This window comes from Polypterus senegalus, chromosome 2, assembly GCF_016835505.1.
Source record: "Polypterus senegalus isolate Bchr_013 chromosome 2, ASM1683550v1, whole genome shotgun sequence".
Taxonomy (NCBI): Eukaryota; Metazoa; Chordata; class Cladistia; order Polypteriformes; family Polypteridae; genus Polypterus; species Polypterus senegalus.
The window spans coordinates 130790201-130806433 of record NC_053155.1 but is presented as its reverse complement, the minus strand read 5'-3'; the positions used below and the strand labels follow the sequence as shown (position 1 = coordinate 130806433).

The 16233-nt window shown below is 38.1% G+C and overlaps 1 protein-coding gene across 2 annotated transcripts in view; it reads right to left on the bottom strand.

The window, feature by feature from the left end:
• nxpe3 (neurexophilin and PC-esterase domain family, member 3) overlaps positions 1–9567 on the bottom strand; it is a 44342-nt gene extending 34775 nt beyond the window's left edge. The window contains exon 1 of one of the 2 annotated variants that reach the window (XM_039744607.1): positions 9464–9567. The gene's annotated coding sequence lies outside the window, so the exon portion shown is untranslated. Of the gene's footprint in view, positions 1–9395; positions 9416–9463 lie in introns of those variants that run through there. The other variant, XM_039744611.1, reaches the window with a different exon arrangement.
• Positions 9568–16233: the final 6666 nt, after the last annotated feature.

Here is a 16233-nt window from a genome sequence, read left to right as displayed (position 1 = left end):
GTGGGAAAGCAGCCAGTCCTGATGGCTACTGAGAAGATGTTTATAAAAAAATTCTCAAATAAGTTAGCTCCACTATTATTAGCAACTTTTATAGAAGCTAAAGACAAAAAAAATCTACCTCAAACTTTTTGCCAAGCATTAATTACCATCTTTCCCAAGTAGAACAAGGACCTACTACAATGTGCATCATACAGACCAATCTATCTTATGAATAACATTGTTAAGGATACTCTCCAAAGTTCTAGCCAGAAGGATTGAGAAAGTGCTTCCTTCTGTAATATTACAGGACCAACCAGGATTTTTTAAAGTCAGACACTTAACTTCCAACCTTCTACATTTGTTTAATATATATTCAGCCCTTATATCTAACACCCCAGAGAAGTGGTCAGATACAGTATCATAGTCAATGTGTAAATGTGAGTCACAGCCCGCCATTTGTTTATTCTGTTTCAGACAGTATTACATAAGCTGGCCCCCGTCCAATGGTCAGGTGGTAATCGTGTTGCTGTCCTGAGTACATATTTGGGTGCTAGCTGCACATACACCTTTGCCTCGGAAACCGCTGGGCCACTATCTGGCTGTGTGAAGACAGACACTGTTCTGAGTCACAAAATGCAAAATTGGATGCTGTAAGAGATGTGTCCAATGAACTAAGGAATATAAGGGCTGTACTATGTGATGTTAATAACAAATTAAATGAATTGGTAAAAATATAAATGCTACATCTGATTACCTGTTTTTACATTCTGCTGATTACATTCAAATGAAGTTGTAACGCTATCTGATTTGACTGATCATTTGGTGGATCAGGGTCAGGTTCATCATACAGTGTCTCTTCAGGTATGGGCAAGCCACAATTGTGTGCCTGCACAATGCAACATACAATCTGTGCACCATACAGCAACATATGAATTAAGTGGAAATGCTTTCTATTTACATAAGCAGATTCATTTTCTGAAGGCACCTTTATTGTGTAGCATCAGCACCACAACTGATCAATTCTCTTCTCTTTATCCTTAAAAGGCCTCCTAATGCCTATTGCCGCACTAATTGGAAAAACCACCTGCAACTGTGCGGAGCTGCCGTGTTTATAGGAACTCCTACTATATATGATGTAATGCCAGCTCATTCTTTTTTAGAATTATTCCTGGCTGATGTAACTTGTCCTGCGCTGCTGTAATACCAATTTGCGTGTAGCTGATTGCTCCAATTATATTTGGAAAACTGTATGTTGATGCAAATTGCTCTTTGATGTTTCCCAACTCAACCACAGTGTCAGGAAATCTTATATATTTGAATGACAAGCAGATAATACCATTCTATACAGCTGGCAGTGATGGCTGAGAAATACCCAATCAGCCAGCAAGTTCACGTTGACAAGCTCCTGTGGCTAAAAACCCAAGAATGGACAGAACTTGCAAACGAGCAGGTACAGCACAATTTCTTAAAGTCTGCCTTTGTAAAGCCAGCACCGGATCAGTACACAGTTCCCAGAGGATAGCTCTTGGGAATCGAAATCACCTTAGAAGCCAGTTGTTATCATTTATAAATACAAGCTCTCTTCGAAATCTTCCATTTGTCTTCTAACAACACTGATGTCTTCTAGCAACACTAAAGCAGCCATAGTAGTTAGAATAGTCTGGCCATTCCATGTATCATTACATTGTTACAGAATGAAGTGAATTAAGTTTGTAAACAATATGAAATTAATTTCGGTGTATTTGATAAAACCCATATCATAGATGTGAATCTAAAAAAGAAAAGCAGACCACAGAAACAGTAGTACTGCTTTGACGCTGGGTGCCACCACTTTGAAAAACCAAGTAGAAACTTGTATACACAAGGGGGCACCCTGCCGTGAAAATGTGTGCCAAGTTTACTTTTTATACATCTCAAAATCAGCGTGGAAACAGGCATACGCAACTTTTTTGTGTGTATGCACCGTTTATACATGAGGCCCCTGGACATCGACACAAATTGGTCTGCAATAGAAATAACTTCTTACAGTACCTTTTTATATTCCATACTCTGTGCCCCAGATAATACAAACTGCTGTCATAACACTAAAAATCCAATTACCCTTCATTCTCTCAGAATATTGGACTGATGTAGGAAGCACTTTAAGACAGAAATGATTTTATGTTTTTATGTGTTGCACCTCTATATAACAACCAGTTTTTTCCACCGTCTCTAGCACATACACTATTCAATGTTTGGAAAATGTCTTAGAAGCTTGTACATAGATAATTTCTTTGCATCCTACAAACAATTACACTTCAAATACAACTTCTCATCAACACGATTCCTCCACTACTTTCAACCAAGAAACTTTGCTAAACAGAACCTGCCCACTTTTCCTTACCTTGAACCTTTTTCTATCCCAGAAGAATTATTGATCAGTCTTGAAGACTCAGATAGCATCTCTACAATTTATAAAAATATTTTAAAGTCTGTTCCTTTCAAGGACCCCAGAGTACATTAGGGAAAGGATTTAGCACTCAATATTGCAGAAAAGAAGTGGAAGGCAGCCATGTACAGAATTCACTCAAGCTCCATATGCGCAAAGCATTCAATAATTCAACTTAAAATATTTTATTGAGCACATTTATTGTGTTTAAAATTGTCCTAAATATTTCTAGGGCAAGATTCAACCTGTGAACATTGCAATCTAGCTCCAGCCTCACAGGACCACATGTTCTGGGCGTGCACCAAATTGCATGCCTATCAGACAACCTTGGTGTCACAATCACTTCTAACCCATTGTACACCCAGATGGCCTTAAACTGGAGAAGGACAAATAAACTGAAATTTCCTTTACTACACTACTAGCACGTAGACATATCTTGCTCAACTGGAAGAATCCCACCCCAACACACTGAAGTCAGTAAGTAACCCATGTTCTATACTACCCACTCACTTAGAGGATCTGTTCAAAACTTTTTTTTTTTTTTAATATGGCAGGATCTAATCAATAACATTTTAGAAACATCTTCCATTTCAGGGACAATGATACCCTTCTTTTCTTGCTCCTTTCATAGAGTAGCTTTGGTTGCTGGCTCCATTCTGTTTCACTTGGGTAGAGGTCGAATTTTGCTTTCATTTGTTAAATTTGACTTGACTGTATGGAATGTTATCTGTTTCTAATTAAAATTAATAAAAATAAAAAGTAAAGATTTTCTTAAATGATAATTTGCAAAAATGAGCAATTCCTACAGTAGTTGTATTTCAAACGTGAGCGTGACAGAGGTAGGAGAAAGGAAACCTATTTGAGGGAATTTTGATTAAGCAATAGTAGCATGGCAGAATGTTTTTTCTTCAGCAAATGCAATTAAATAGACTCTAGGACTACACCATTTGCTGACAGTGAAGAAATTACTACATATTGTTCAAAACAGCACTCAAAAAGAACTGACCAGAATCATCTTCAGCCAGATTGGCCAGAAAAGTATGACTAAATTACTAATGATGGGTAATGAGATTATTAATGATGAGGATAACATTCTAGTGATTTTATTTCTTTTTTTCTTATCTCATTATTATTTCTTTATTTTCTTATCCTTCTATGCTATTCAAGTGTTTGCAAATTATGCTCAAGTTAAGCTCAATTTTTGGTGCTACAATGCTGACAGAAATATATGTTGAATGTTTTATTATTAATTACCATTGCACAATTTGCTATATAAAATCTTGAGTACTCTCTGTTTCATCACCTATGCAGTTGAGTGAAGTTTGTGGAATGGAAGTTAAAATCTATTGCTAGCTTCTGTATGAAAATCTGCATGTTCTCTGTATGCCATGGTATTATTATAACAGATACAAATACGTGTGCTTATTAGGGTAGAGCTGCTGGTGTGGAATGCAGTTTTTGACTCTTCCCAGCTGTTTCAGCAGTGGCTATGACAGGTTTTCTGATAAGCTTCATTCCAAATATAAGACTAGAATTTATGCTTCCGGTGTAATCAGCAAATTTTGTAAAGAATGTTCTATGGCCTTGGATGGAACTGCTCTATTTTTTTTCTAATCATTCTCTTTGAAGATTTTGTTATAAATGCAGCTGAACCCCCCTTGTCGGGGGCCTTCCTTGCATTTTCTCTCTGTAAGGAAAAGCCACTCTGCTCACCAAGAAGTCAGAAATAAAAGATTCTGCTTATTAGAATTGGTGTCTGCCTGCTATTTGTTTGAACCTTCGTCCACAAGTTCAATGTGAAGCTTAATTCTTATCAAGATTTATTTATGCATTTTTTCAAGAAATGAAAGGAACAAGATAAAAATCCCCAGGAAAGAAACATGTACTCAAAGATATTTCTTTTTTACGCTATCATTTATATTTCTGTTTTTGTTTCTGTGTTTCCTATCATTAGTTATTTTTAAACAAACGGTCTTGACTCATGAAGAATGTTACATTTTATGTAAGTGCTGAGTCTTCTTGTGTGCATGTTAAATAAATATTTAGAGATCTTGCTGAACTTATGTAAAAAAAATTCACCCTCACTGGTGAAGCCCCAGCATCCTTTATATCTAATGCTTAATAAAAAAGATAGCATCATCCTCCCCAGAGAAGAATGTTTCTGTTTTTTATCTCTAAACTTGCACTAGACTGCTTTTGTGTGCATGACTTCAGAACAGAGTTTTTTTACACTGCAGTCTCCTAGTGCTCAGTCTATAAGTACATGGCTCATGGAGTTTTTCTCAAGTGAATTAGTGCCAATTAGTTTATTGTACCCTACTGTATATGAAAAACACACTACATATCTATTTACAAAAAAACTGCATTCACTGCACAAGTTAAATTGCCACCTTTATGTTTATAGACACTGTAGCCCCAACTATAAAATAATAACATTTTCAGGGCAGTTTAATTATCCATTGATTTTCTGAATGTGCTCATTTAAATTCAGGATCATGATGAACTGATGCCAATGCCAGCCACATCAGGCACATGTAAGCAACCATCCCTGGGCGGCATTACTGGCAGCATCCAGCATCCAAACAATTTACAGTAAATAATGAATGTAAATGAAAATGTCTTTGGTATGAAGAAAGAAATTACAAGTTCAAAATCCATGTTATCTATCTATCCAATATAAGCTGATTTCTGTTTGCATGCTAGCTGCAATTAAAAAAGTTTTGCACTTCAGATTTAAACAATAGGCCAGTACAATTTATTGAAGCCTGGGTCAGCTTGTATAAAATACATTCTAGATGTTCTGTTATATTTAAAGGAAAATAATATATTTAGGAGACTGCAATTTTTGCCTTTAAAACCAATACATTTTTTGTTATTCTATACCAATAAATCTTTACTTTAAGAAGCACTTTTCATACATCACCTCAAGGTAAGGCACCATGAAATCTGAACAAGACCACTAATGAAAAAAAATTATGAAGAAATCCATTTTGAAGAATGTTCACAACTAATCATGTACTTCACCATCAATACTGTACATATTTGATAATATATTTGTTAGAAGGGGACCTTGTTTTTCGATTTCCTGGATAATCCAGTTACTGATTGTGTCAGGGTTGTCTGCAAAATGTAGGTATTGCTGTTTGGCAAAGGAGTCACCGCTTTGAACTCTGGCTGGTTGAGTATACAAACAATACCAAGTTGTTATAACAGACCTGCTCCTTCCTTGGAGGATGTGTGTATTTCCTGACTTGGAGATTACATGTCTGACGCTATTGGTTTCTAATCAGCATATCTGTACTTATTCATGATTGGTAACAATACATTTTGTTAACTTGTATTTTCATTAATTGTTAAACCCAGGAAATTACTGTTGTGTCTTTCATTGTGTGTTTACTCACTGCCCAATTTAAAGAAATCTGTGTGCTATTATTGGTAAATTTCAGGAGTATCCAGTCTCTTAAGAAAACTGGATGACGTAGTCGGATAATTAAATGGTGTCTAAGTTAGATTACCTGTAAGTGTGACAAGACACCTGTCACATATTGCATAATAGATTTCCTAGAATGAAAACAACTTTCTCCAACTCAACTAACCCAGTTTAGTGTTGTGGAAGACCACAGCCTAATCTGGCAGGACCCAGCGCAAAGAAGTAGCATTAGGCTAAGTGACAACTCTAAACTGATCCTGTATGATTTTGGGGGTACACTATGAGTTTTCCATAGTACTTATCCATGTTTGTTTTTTAAATTTCACCCAATAAATAGGGTTAAGCTGACTTAATGATGGACATTTAAATGAAAACTGCACATTTTCCTTGAGAACTCAATAAAGAAAATCTTTTCTGTTTGTTTTCCACTACTTTATACTCATAACTGGAAATGCTCTGTTTACAACTGCAGCTGCACAGAACAAGTAATGTGTAGTAAATGTGCAGATGCCCCTAAAAATGTAGATTTTAGATAATGGGCTCTTATTAAATTTCTTGCGGCTGAGAAATATGACAGAATAATTTAAGGGCAACATGGTTTGTGCAGGTGGCATGGTGGCACAGTGGTAGTGGTCGCTTCCCAGGTCCTCCCTGCGTGGAAGCAAACCCGAGTCTCCTAACTGCGAGGCAGCAGCGCTACCACTGCGCCATCCCTATATATACAGTACATTTATATATATATATATATATATATATATATATATATATATATATATATATATATATATATATATATATATATATATATATATATATATGGTAACAATTTCTAAAAAGAATTATATAGGTACATTGATGTGGGTAAATGTATGGTTAGCTTTTGGTAATCATGAATTGCAGGTTTTGCTAAAGAGCAAGAGGAGCTCATTGATTGATGCACCTTGTAGAGTGTGAATAACATTACTGATGCCTTAGGATAGTGTAAAGTGTGTGCACATATTGGGAATAATTAAGATAAGCTGTCAACCACAATACTGTGTGGAAAGAAGCATGTTCAATTTTGCAATAACCAGTACAATATTTGTAATAACCATTACAAGGTTAAGGATGAGGCTGAAAGCTTTCTGTCATGGATCATTGCTGAGAATGAAACATGAGCTCATCACTTCAAATGAAAGAATGACATCATGCAACTTCTCCTTGAAAGCAGCTGAAAGTCAGAGAAAATTATGCTTACTTTTTTAGAGGTTGAAGGGGTGATTTTTGTTAAATGTTATGTCATCAACACCTCATTGCGTGTACAAACACAAATATGAAAGCACAGAAACAAAAAACAAACTCAGGTGGAATATTCTTTCCAATGCACCCTACAGCACAGACATTTTCACCTTTCATTGGAAATGATTTGAGAGTGGTAATGAGATTACTCAAGAACAAAAAGATGTGGCTGTGAGTGCAGGACTCAATCTGGTGCAAATCTGTTGAAGTAGGTGTATGAAATGTATAAAAATATGTTTTATGTATATAAATAAGGAGTACAGCAAGTACATCTGTCTCCTAAGGTATTATAATGTTTTAATCGTTCTATAAGTATTACAGAAAAAAATAAAAAGGGTGTTATGCATTTTTCTGGACAACCCTAGTATGTCTGAAATAAAATATAATATTTGCATCCTTCTTAACCTTTTTCTTGAATCAACCAGAAACCTCAAAAGCCAACCAGAGAACACATTTATTCCGGGAATGTGACAGATTTCAAACCTGTACGCTGAGGATTTTAACTCTCTCTGACACCAACAGGAAACCCCTGGAACTTTTCAGTACAAAAGCAAATGGCATTTGGGCCATAAACAGAATAGCAAAAGACAGAAAATTGGAGCAGGCAGCATTTTTTTAAATGTTGCTTACCTTTTTTCTGGTTCCTGAGGCTCCAATTTAGTGGTTTTCTAAATTTTCAACTAGTTCCTCTCAATAAGGGTCACACATCCAGGCATTGTAAAAATAAACTCACAAATTCACCTTCTGTTAAGAAGCTTGCGGGTAAGGATTTTATTATATGGCAGCCCAGTGACTCTTTTAGCAAAGCCAAGATATTTTTGCAGATGCCAGACACAGATCAGAGTCTACCCAAATGTGCATTACAACATAACTTAATGAAGCCATTTTAATCCAATTAAACATTCAACCCTTATTTGGTATATAAAAGACACATGAATAGACAATGCGCAGAACATAAAAAGACAGTAGACCAGTAAACAATTGTTCTTGCTTCCCAAGACAGTTTCTATTTCACTCTTCAATAGACTGAGTGTGCTCTTCTTTTTGTTTCATCAAAATGTACTATATATTTTAAGTTCTTTGTAAAGATGAGAGATCTATCCAGCCCACCTAATCCAATTACAAAGTTGCACGGGGCCAGGCCACTCCGGACGTAAAGGCAGGAGCCAAACCTGGACAGTGTACATAGGATGAGAACAATTCCATCATAAGGCACACTAACTCATCAATCCATGCTGGATCAGTTTAGACTCAGCAGTTAATTTACCATGTTCGACCTTGTAAAACAAGATTATCCAAACGAGTAACACAAGAGAAAAAAGTGTATTTCACAAATACAGGGACCAGGACTGGAATCAAACCCATCCTTCTGAAGTTACCAGCTACAGTAAATACAACGTTCCTATGCATTGAACTATGCCTAATTTAATGCGATTAGGTTTATTAACTTGCACTTTTATTATATGATAATTGCAATACATTTTTTAGGTTGTTTATTGTATAATAATATTGCGCTCTGTCCTTTTTACATGCAGTATGTATTTGATGTCCCCTTTTATATACTGCAATTAGTTTTACATTGTAAAACTACGGAGCATTCGCAAATCCGTGCAATCCAATGCAGGCTATCGAAACCTACAAAGGCAGCATTGGGCAGAGGGAAGGAAGCAGCCCTAAACGAGGCACAGGTCGCATTTACACCCACCTAATATTTATAGCTTTTTGGATATGGGAGGAAAACGAACGGAACACCGATAACATCCGTAATTCGAGCCCAGGAGACTGGATCAATGAAGAAGCAGCGCTACCGCAACGTCTTAAAGAACAAAATGAGAAAGAAAACACTGAAGCCCGGATGTTTGTATGTTGATCTTGAAGCCCTAGTAATACAACACTTTTTATCAAATACTGGGTGGTTACGAGTATTAGCGGAAATGTTGCAACGACTACACCCTTCAGATTGTAAATGCAGCTTCGTATTTGTGTGCTTGTGACAAAGCACCAAGACTGTTCTGCCAAGAAGAAACTGTTTATATATAATAATATAATATTGTATTATATAATGTTTATATATTTTAAGGGGGGTTGAGGATGTATGAGTTGCGTCACACTTTTGCACGGAGTTGCCAGAGCTGGTTCATGTTGGCTACTGAAATTCTACATAAGATTCCAAATATAAATGTGAGGCGCACACCGCAACATTTCCAAACTGCAAACCTGACAGTCCGATTACGCTAACAAATATTAAAACGCGGCAACTGTGCCTTGTCCTTTACATACCGGTTCGCAGAGGACAGCCACCGCTACAGAGACGAAGCTAATACCCACAATGCACGTACACTACTCACCAGTCAAGAGCGGGCGCAGAAATTAAAGCATCTCCAATTGCTCTCCCGTGCCTTCTGCTGCTGAAACGGCGTGCTGCAGCGTTATCTACCACAAACCACTCTTTAAATGGTTCGATCACGACGCCTGAAGGAATCAAAAGAAACTAGCGAGCTCGGAGTTGCCCACGCCCCCTAGTGCCGGTGGACCAGATGGACAGAGGAATGCCTTCAATGAACAAATCCTAACATTTTTTTTTTCCTGTGATATTTATCTATTTCAAATCACTGAAATCTAAATGTAGGTATATTCCTATTCTCGTTCTAATATAATAAACATTTACTTCTCTAATTGAATGCTTAAATGACAACATAACTTTACAATTATTGTCTTAAATGTTACATAGTTCTCCGCGACTTTGCTCAAGATAAGCGGGTTTAGGAAATGGATGGATCCCAAAAGCCAGTTTCTGTAGCCGAGGATCAGATGTCCCCGCCTTCGGCCACCACCTAACTCACACTGCACCCGACCTCCTTGGCCCCTCCCATAGGTGGTGAGCCCATGGGAAGGGGGACCCACGTTACCTCTTCGGGCTGTGCCCGGCCGAGCCCCAAAGGTGCAGGCCCGGCCACCAGGCGCTCGCCATCGAGCCCTACCTCCAGACCTGGCTCCAGAGGGGGTCCCCGGTGACCCGCGTCCGGGCAAGGGAAAACGTCATCCAAACTTTTGATTCATCATTGGGGGTTTGTTGAACCGCTCTTTGTCTCATCCCTCACCTAGGACCAGTTTTCCTTGGGTGGCTCTACCAGGAGCATAAAGCTCCGGACAACAGAGCTCCTCCGCATCGAGAGGAGTCAGATGAGGTGGCTCGGGCATCACTGGTGAGGTGTTCCGGGCATGTCTAACCGGGAGGAGGCCCCGGGGAAGACGCAGGGCACGCTGGAGAGACTGTGTCTCTCGGCTGGCATGGGAACGCCTTGGGATTCTACCGGAAGGGCTAGAAGAAGTGGCCAGGGAGAGGGAAGTCTTGGCATCTCTGCTCAAGCTGCTGCCCCCGCGACCCGATCTTGGATAAGCGGAAGAGGATGGATGGATGGATGGATGGAAATGGATGGATGAATGGTACATAGTTTTGTGTTAGGAAAAAAATGAAGAAGAAAGTAATAGAAATATCCTATTTACATACGTATTTGTGTGCTTAGGCTTACATTACATTCATTCATCAATTTCAATCACCCCTTTTTCAGGATTTGCTTGTTTTGGATTCCATGTCGGGAGCCATCACAGCAGGTAGTGCCAGTCCAGCAGAGGGCACAGTCATACACATGCTCACACGCAGGGGCAATCCTAGCCTGTCTGGTGCCCTGGATGAACACCCCTCTGGTGCCCCCAGCGTTCTAATAAACACTGAACAAAATCAGTGCAATAAATCAAACTATTGGAAATGTAATGTCTAACAAAGACAAAGTCAAATTTTACATTTATACAGCACCAAAATATTTTGTTATAGTGTAAAGAATTTTCACTTTAGTACCATCTCCAGTCATCAGTAGACCAGGTCACTAACAACTACAACCTTTTCTCTCTCAGAGCTGCAGTCAGTTTATTATTTCAGGTTAACTTTACCCGCCTACGGCTCTCTTTCCTGTGCGGAAAGCAGCAAGCAGCAGGCGTACCTGCAAATGGGAGGGAGCCCTTACTACCCTCAAATGGGCAATAGAAAACCGATCGGTGCCCATGCAATCCCAAAAATGCGCTGGCATGATGTCGGGGAAGCTTTGGGAAAACACATACACACAATCCATACCAACAGGAACCAGGTTAGAATTTGTACCCAGTCTCCTACAGCTGTGAGGCAACATTGTTAAACACGTACTATAGCCCTCTTATCTGTTAGCTCAAAAAAAATAAAAAATAAAAAAAATCGATGACTGTACTGTGTTTTTTAAAAGGGTGAGCTCAGCTGCTGAAAATGTTTGTTTGCACAACAATTTTAAATCCAGAAACAAAGTATTATTTATTTATATACAGTGCATCCGGAAAGTATTCACAGTGCATCACTTTTTCCACATTTTGTTATGTTACAGCCTTATTCCAAAATGGATTAAATTCATTTTTTTCCTCAGAATTCTACACACAACACCCCATAATGACAGCGTGAAAAAGTTTACTTGAGGTTTTTGCAAATTTATTAAAAATAAAAAAAATTAAGAAAGCACATGTACACAAGTATTCACAGCCTTTGCCATGAAGCTCAAAATTGAGCTCAGGTGCATCCTGTTTCCCCTGATCATCCTTGAGATGTTTCTGCAGCTTAATTGGAGTCCACAAGTGATAAATTCAGTTGATTGGACGTGATTTGGAAAGGCACACACCTGTCTATATAAGGTCTCGCAGTTTACAGTTCATGTCAGAGCACAAACCAAGCATGAAGTCAAAGGAATTGTCTGTAGACCTCTAAGACAGGATTGTCTCGAGGCACAAATCTGGGGAAGGTTACAGAAAAATTTCTGCTGCTTTGAAGGTCCCAATGAGCACAGTGGCCTCCATCATCCGTAAGTGGAAGAAGTACGAAACTTCCAGGACTCTTCGTAGAGTTGGCCGGCCATCTAAACTGAGCGATCGGGGAGAAGGGCCTTAGTCAGGTAGGTGACCAAGAACCCGATGTTCACTCTGTCAGAGGTCCTTTGTGGAGAGAGTAGAACCTTCCAGAAGGACAACCATCTCTGCAGCAATCCACCAATCAGGCCTGTACGGTAGAGTGGCCAGACAGAAGACACTCCTTAGTAAAAGGCACATGGCAGCCCGCCTGGATTTTGTCAAAAGGCACCTAAAGGACTCTCAGTGATTTCTCAGTTTTTTTATTTTTAATAAATTAGCAAAAACCTCAAGTAAACTTTTTTCATGTCATTATGGGGTGTAGTGTGTAGAATCTGAGGAAAAAAATGAATTTAATTCTTTTTGAAATAAGGCTGTAACATAACAAAATGTGGAAAAAGTGATGCGCTGTAAATACTTTCCGGATGCACTATACAGTGATGGGTTGCCTGGCTGGAAGGCCCATTCAGAGAGAATGAGTTCTTGCTGGTGAAGGCAGAGACACGCTATATTATAGTTTGGACAAATGGAAATTGCCATGTGGTGATAACCTGTGACTGCACAGGGCAGTGGGGAAAGTGTTAATAGGCAGAAGTAAAACATGAAGGCAGTATTGCCACACCATATCGATTAACAGGTGTCAACAAGGACGGATCTGCTATGTAACTAATGAAACTTAAGCTTCAGGACCCCCTAATCCTGGAGGGGCCCCAGATGCAACTTTAGTCCACATTGCCTATAAATTTGGGTGTCTGCTGCATGAGAAGGAGGGTTTAAAACATATTAATATTAATAATGTAATGTAATTCAAACAAAATAACAAAATACAAAATAATACATGACAAAATTATGTTTCCAGAAAAAACTAGAAAAAAGATTAATTTTCATAGTGCCTGCAATTAGAGAATATTTTGACTGTGGCCTTTTCCATGTTTTATTTCATCATTCTATAATGCATGATGCATGTTTATAACATTTCCCTAATTTTCATCCCCCACTAACTCGAAAACTATAAAGCATAGCACATTTTTGACTGTGACATATGAGATATTCCAGTACAGCAATTTTAAACAAACTCTGAGATGCAGTAATTAAATTTAAAAAAAACAATTTGGTGATCTGTCATGGAACAACCTCATTGAAGAAGATAACAATTGTTACTCAGATCCTCTGGTTGTGAAGGAGCCCCCATGTTTATACTTCAAGGCTCCAAAAATGTAGGTCTGCCACTGGGTGACAGTAGATTGGCATCAGTGGACCTGCATATTGCTGAAAACAGAATGTGGTCCAAAATTGCTTAATGCAACCAGCCCAATTAAATTCAAGAGACTCAGCTTGATAGTTATTCCAAAAGCTGCTAGAGTGCAGTTTGTTCAAACAGAGTTGTATATTGTAACTTTTTTTTTTAAGACCCAAACTTTTCCTTTTTAGTGTCTTAGAGATTCATTCCTTGTTGAATGCCTGGACAATTGTCAGTGCTTGAATATTAAGAATATTATTATGGTAGTCCACTTTATTTGTGGCACACCACATGAAATATCATGGACCTCTGATGTATAATTGCCACAAATGACGAAAAATTTTCTTCCTGATATATGTGAGTGAATCCAACTCATTGCCAGAGACGGCCCTCTCACTGTCTGAGGCAGTTAATTGCAATACTGTGATTAACGGCATTAAATACTAAGTTAATGTAGTAGAATAGGAAATAATGCGCTACTTGTGTCAGTATTAAGCCATACATTGTGAACTACTTGAACCAAATTCTTCCCTGTACTATGGTGTGAAGTAAAAGTTGAATGAAACTTACCCAATATAGATTTTTTATATAAGTGATTATTTAACAGAAAACAATGTTTTCTAGAAATTTATTTAAAAGGGGTTAAACACAGTATGCTTTTTTTCTTAAAAAGTGGTTTAACCACTTCTATTTTAAAAAAAATCTGAAAGTGAACAGTTAATCAGTAAATCCAATGGACAGTTAATTCCTGTATGTCGAGTACACTGTCAATCAGCAAGTCCCTGAAGAAACTTCTTCAAAAAAGCTTGTAACGACTGCATCAGGGAGTCACATGTGGATGGAGTTAAAAGAGTAATTATTTTACAAAGATCCATCCATCCATTTTCTAACCCGCTGAATCCGACTACAGGGTCACAGGGGTCTGCTGGAGCCAATCCCAGCGAACACAGGGCACAAGGCAGGAACCAACCCTGGGCAGGGTGCCAACCCACCGCAGGACACACACGAACACACCCACACACCAAGCCCAATTTAGAATCGCCAATCTACCTAACCTCCATGTCTTTGGATTGTGGGAGGAAACCCACGCAGACACGGGGAGAACATGCAAGCTCCACGCAGGGAGGACCGGGAAACGAACCCGGGTCTCCTAACTGCGAGGCAGCAGTGCTACCACTGCGCCACCGTGCCGCCCCTTTACAAAGATCAGATAGTCTTATTCAGTAATTGAGTTTGTTCACCATGTTGGTGTTTAACTAGGTTTGTTCGTCAGGTCTGTGTTATACTACATCTTAAATTATTTATTTTGTGTGAAAAAATGCAGGTCAATTCTCACACTTTAGCCACTGCTTGTTAAGGTGTCCATTAAATCAAAGGAGCTGGTTTTAAGATGTGTTTAACAGCTGAAAATAATATTCTTCAATTTTCTACAATAGTATTTAGAATTTTGGATAAGTATAACTGTCTTTCAGATCAGACTAAACTACTGTTTAGTAATTTGAGCCTTCGGTATTTGATGGTTGATTGTTACATACATTCTCCATTTACCTTACCCTTTCCTAGGGAGTTACAGCATTTGGGTAATTTTTAACATGTTTTTCAGGATACGCTTTGTTGTCGACTTCCCTCAGTTTTGTATTAAAATTGTCAACCTTGCTATTTACATTTACATTAGAATCAGTACTACAAAAAGACTATTAATAATATTAGAAAATGTAGAAGCAACTAAGTTCTAAAAAACATACACTATTACTACATGCTCAGAACCCATCCTCACAAGTGATAACAAAGACTTTGGCAGAGCTTGGAGTGGAAGCCCATTGGTACACCAATAGCAGGAGGAGCAGGTCTTGACATTTTGTTGTGGTCACATTGAAAAGCTAGCCATTATGACAGCTGCTGGAAACAATTCTGGAGCCAGTTTGTTCCAGTTGTCAATGAATGGAGACTAGAGCAAAAGCATTATGTTGCTGCTTTTAAATGCATCCTTTCCAAGCTGAACACCCCTAGTTTGTTAATATTGTGGGTGCCAGGGCCACATGCAGAGGTTCTGCCCTATGACTAGAGAGATCAGAGACTCTAGCAGTGTGGAGCTGTTGGAAAGTGCCATGTACCTGGCTCTGGTCTACAACGGTACCAGGAACCAGAGAACATATCCAGACAAGGTCACTAGTGTTATAATTTGGTGTTATTGAATTCCACCTTAAACATGTTTTTTCTCAAGGCTTTTAATTCATAACAAATGAATGTATATTTTTGTTTTTAGATCCAATTTTATGTACACTTTGATTAACTTTATTGTTGTTTTATTTTTAATTTACTGCAACACCATTTTAATTTTTTTCATGATGTGATGCTCAGTGGATCAGGATGATGTCGTCACTAACGCAACAATCTACAATGCCTATAAAAAGTTTTAATATTTTATTGTTGTACAATATTGAATCATAGTGGATTTAATTTGGCTTTTTTGACAATGATAAACAGAAAAAGGCTATTTAATCACAATGTGAAAATCACTGCTCTAAATTAATTACAAGTATCATATAGCAAGTAATTGATTGCATACGTACTCTCAGTCAGTACTTAGTAGATGCACCTTTGGTAACAGTTCAGAGTTTTTTAACAATAAAATGTGAAAAAACTATAACATTTTATAGAAACTGTAAAGGTTACTGCTTTGACCAAACACTTAAAGAAAATCTTAATTAGTGCTATTCACATTTTCCCTCTAATTTCAGCATTTTGTCTAGGGTACCGTGGCTTTGGATTTATTTGTTCATTATTGGTTTTGATTCTTAATGTTCTGTCCTCTTAGCTTTAACTCCTGCTAGGTAATTTAAAAAGTTTCATCTGCTATTCACCTCTACTTCATTTAATTGACATTTCACCATCTACGCCAGAAGAACTAGTAGATGTTGGATGTTAGAGAAGTGAGTATTATTGTCATTTGCA